Source organism: Montipora capricornis, chromosome 13 (assembly GCF_036669925.1).
Source record: "Montipora capricornis isolate CH-2021 chromosome 13, ASM3666992v2, whole genome shotgun sequence".
NCBI classification, from domain to species: domain Eukaryota; kingdom Metazoa; phylum Cnidaria; class Anthozoa; order Scleractinia; family Acroporidae; genus Montipora; species Montipora capricornis.
Genome location: NC_090895.1, coordinates 25676870 through 25682060, shown reverse-complemented (window position 1 = coordinate 25682060; position 5191 = coordinate 25676870).

Here is a 5191-nt window from a genome sequence, read left to right as displayed (position 1 = left end):
CTGATGATTGATGGCATAAGCATGCCGAAACATGTCTTTTAAAAAAGGTGTCTGTTTCCCACAGTATAAATATATAAGTGCAGTTTTTCTCACCTTAAAATCTTCTGCTCCTCAGCGTGACAACCGCGAGAACAGACGCCGTGATGCGACTGACACAAAATATTAAACCATGCGCTTCCTTTCATAATACTCTGCACCCCCCAAATAGGGACTTTGGATTATTAACTGCTACCCCTGTTTATTGTGACGTCACAATACACAAACTCTCAGAAACTCCCTTTGGGATTTTTCTCGATTTACGTCATCCTAACCATTTCGTACTTGCGGGCGCAAACAATAGAAACGTCATCATTACCTACCGATTCCTCGCGGCCCCTGTTCGAGCAAATCGAGATTTTTTCTAGTATACTGACTGCATATTTGAACTGTAAGTACTGTCCTTAATATACGCGCGAGCTACTAGGGTGCCTCCTCGGGATTTTGCCTCTGGGCGAAATCCCTGCGGGGGCAATAATTAAAATAATTATACTAATTATTATAATTATAATAATTATACTAATTATGTTAATTATAATAATTAGAATAAATTTTTTAAGGGGGCAGCCTCGTTCCCAGGGCTTCTCCCTCATTTGGGGTGGGGCAGTAAAAAAGCCCCACCCCCAAATGAGGGAGAGAGACCCAACGGAACACAACTTTAGCCGGGATGTCACTTCCTTAACATAGCGCAAAATGGATTATTACTGGCACGCATGACAAAGCACTTCAACAAGCAGTGAAAAATGAATTATACTACGCCACGGACGATATTTTCCTTACACTCTTTCACAAATTATCCACCCAAAAAATTCAATCCTCTTTCAAGATTGACGATAAAATAATCTTAAGTACACAGTCGAAATACCATAACTGGATAGGGAAAACAACTCCTTTATGCCAATTACATTTCCAGTAATTAGAAGTTACTAACATGATTTTCCTTAATAATTTTTCTACATGTATTTAGTTTAGGGTTGGAAGAGACAGGGGCAACATAAAAATCCCAATAACAAGGTTAAGTTAACCTTGAGGTTTTCAAAAAGCAGACTCCAAAATTAAACATGGTCAGCTCCAAACGAAAAAGAGTGAATTCTTCTGAAGTTTAAACTTTTGTCCTTTAATTAACAGAACAATAGTAAGTTAAAAGCTAAACTTGACGTATAACCCATTTGAAAATTCTTACCGTTGAGTCAATGATCCTGCCATGAACATGTTGACAGCAAAAAGAGATGAACCAAGTAATTCACTTCTGCTTGTCCGCACAAGTTAAAAAGCTGACAAAGAGTTGCTCATATTAACTGTGAGTTCCCATGATGTAGCTTCACTGGTTTAGCAGGGTTCAGCAGCACTTCCTCCAACCACAGTCAACTCGTCCCTGCAGTCACTGTACGCACATCGGAACACCTGATACTGTAAAAATAATTGATATAATAATAATTAAAATAAGTATAATATTTATGCTAATTAATGCACTTGTTTGTTTGTCACGCCGTTTGCGTCTTAATTTGGATGCATAGTTCTGGTTTCGATAAAGACAGCAATCAATAAGCCTGCGAGCAGGCTCTCCGAGGGACTGGGGCTGGGGTTGAATGATCATTCAATCTCCCACGCAGCCCCAGTCCCTCGGAGAGCCGTGCAAGCATAGTCACGCCTCCCTCCCCTCTATCTGCAACCTCGTTCCCAGGGCTTCTCCCTCATGTGGGGCGGGGCAATAAAAAAACGCCCCTCCCCCACATGAGGGAGAAGCCCTGGGAACGAGGTTGCAGATAGAGGGGGAGGGGAATCGTGACTTAATGCTTGCACGGCATTATTGATTGCCGTCTTTATCGAAACCAGAACTATGCATCCAAATTAAAGTGCCTATCACCTCAACACACTTTTTCACTTTGTTTATTCTCCGAAATCGTCCCAAATACATCGTGTTGTTTTTAGAACCTTTTGATAGAAATTTCACCTTTTTATTGACTTTCAAAGACAGGAAAAGTGATCATACTCTGATCCATAACCGAGCAATGAAGGAGAATGGGTTCGATACCGGGTTGTCGTAACAAATTAATTTTCATTGAAATAGTTCTTTGAAAACAGCGATGCAAATTAATTTGTGACGTCAACCCGGTATCGAACCCATTCCCCTTCATTGCTCGGTTATTAATCACGGTATGACCACTTTTCCCGTTTTTCAAAGCCAATGAAAGAGCGAAATTTAAATCTAAATGTTCTAAAAACAACACGATGTATTTGGGATGATTTCTGAGAATAAATATAGTGGAAAGTGTGTTGAGGTGATAAGCACTTTAAGACTCAAACAGCGTGACAAACAAACAAGCGCATTGTTTGAAATTTATACTTACTTGGCGTTTGTATGCTTCGACACACATCCTCAGAAGTGACTCATGTTAAGTAATTGTTGCTAAATTCTCTCTCCGACAGCACTTCCTCCAACCACAGTCAACTCGTCCCTGCACTGTACACACATCGATATCGGAACGCCTTTTAACTGCAATAAATTTTATATTTCATATTTAAGTTTTTATTTTATTTATTTATGTACATTTTGTATTTTTACTGGGTTGCCGTAGGGCAATCCCAGTCGCAAAGTGGGTGGCATTTGTTCAGTATTCTTTTTTTTTCCGTGTCGGTAAAAGTCTTGCCTGTCACTCCCCTGCTAAGTGGTATCTTTGTGCATAGAGCCTTCTGCTCGTATTTTCTTAGGATCGAGAGGGTAGTTGAAATGCGTAGATTTCTCTGGTGGACACAGTAGAATGATAAACTTAACCGGCAATGGCGTCAAAAGTCATGTAACGCGAATGGCGTTTTAGTGGATCTTTGAACAAAATATACCCTTATGAAGTTCAGTAATGGCAAGTCAATTGGATACTGAACAAGACAGGCGGTGGAATCTTACAAGCGACGAGTAATGGACTTCGACAACAATCTGTCGCCCGTCGAGCCGAAATCAAAGTGAGCTGCATTTCTAATTTTACCAAGTGTGCTGTTATGTAGAACACTGAAACCAAATGGAAAATTCTCTGGTAACTTATGGGTTCAACAAAGACAGAACAAATCGAACACCTTAAGTGGATATGTGATCAACTCTGCACAGTCTTCAGTAAAAACATAATTGGAAATGTGACAGTCAAGAATTATTTGAAAGAAAGCTTGTCGTCTATTTTGTGCTTCATTATTCAAGGAAAAGGTTCTTCATGGAAACGGTTTGATCCTGAAATTTTAATTTGGTGTAATATTGCACATATTTGATACAACTGAGTTTTTTCCCTTCACGCACGCAATGAAATTGGAAGGGGTTTTTGCCTCTAATAGCAAATATGTTGTTTGTTTCAAAAAATTGTTCGCTGGAAAAGGTGGCTTTTATGAATTCATCATGTTTTATAATATGCAAGCTTAACTGGATAGTTTTTATGGCAATAGTAAAGCATTTTCGTGTCAAAATGAGGTTAGTGTCTTTCTGTTGTGCTAACTTAATTAAATATAAATATACATTCTGCCTCGTGAGTTTGTTATTCTCGTTAACCAGCAGTGGCCTCGAAAGTCATTGCAACGCGAATGGCGTTTTAGTGCATCTTTTATGTTGCTTGTTTCAATAAAATGTTTTGCTGGAAAAGGATTCTGTGATATTTTCTGCCTTTGTGAATTATAATATCATAATGTGTATTGTGTATAAGTCGACCTTTTATGGCCTCAAAAGAAGCTCCAAAAATCGCCCTCGACTTATACACGGGTCAAAGATTTTGAGCCAAGTTCCAGCTAAGTAATTTATTCAAAATTAACATAATAATGTTGTCTTGGGCATAACGAACGCAGTGGACAAAAGCCGACGTACATTGTAAAAGACTACAAAATGAATGACAAAAGACTTCAAAACGAATGTGAGCAATTCCAGTTGAAATAAAAAAGGATTTGTCCAACTCTAAATGTTGAAGATACTCACAAGCACAAATATGAAATAGCCACTGGAAATTTTCGTTTTCCAAAGGCGGAAAGTTTCTGTTTCTTCGAATAAAACACGATCGTTCAACGGCTTAGTAACCTGGCCCAATACCTCGTGTTTGCATGCAAGCAGTGTCACTCGTGTTTGCGTGAAAATGCTGGTTGGTAATGGTTGTTTTTTATTCTTTATACAAACCTGGCAGATTTAAATGCTTTTGCAAACTTCATATTGTTTGGTTTATGAGTTTTGTTTTGTTTGTCACATGAGAAATTGTAAGTCAAGGACCAATTAAAGCTTGCACATTTTCGCATCGTTCGCAAGTTATTTTCAAAGATTGACTCCTGCTTCTCTGATGTTGCATTGTGCTTATCCTCTAAAGCCCTTTATCCTTGAACAACGAAACAGGTGAGTTTGAGGTTTACATGTTCGATTTTCAGAGAACTTTTTCGAAACTCAAGGACAAAACGCCCGCATATACAACAGCTGCTGAACAACAAAACTATTAAGCGCTTGAGGCCCTGATTTTTTTGTGTATCCACCACATTTCCAGAAATCGAAGAATACAAGATTAGTGTCCCATGAACATTTGACAAAGAAATTAAGAAATTGCGTTTTTTGCCATCAAAAATGGGGGGTCGACTTATACATGGGATCGACTTATACACGGGTAAATACGGTAGCAGAAACAATGGTCAACCTAAAGGGTTTGGGCGATTGTGATCTTTGTTTTGACTTCGCTCATTTATTGTCAAACTTTATAACACTTGACAGAAAAAGAAACTTACGAAAACCCGGTATCTTGCCATCATTTGACGCGGACGCTTCACTGTTTGGCGAGTAAACATGCCGCGGTAACTTAATCATGGCGCCCCCTGAATTCCGGCCATGTCACTTTCGATTTTACGATTTATTTCTGCAGCCAAAATTGAACGTAGCAAAACTCAATTATCAACATGTCAGCCCAAAAGCCAATGTTTCTCACTTCCCATTTATTTTCTTCAATCTTTCTGGGTTCAATACTTTGCTAGTAACCACATGTCTTCTCAGGCTATTTACCCAAGACTTCTACCATGGCACTACAATGATAGACAATACCAAAACAATATCGTGCACTGTTAGAGCTACATATTACGCAAGGATAACTTGAATCTCCTGGAAGACAACACACAGCTCAGTTGACATTTTATATGGAATAAATCGCTGTGT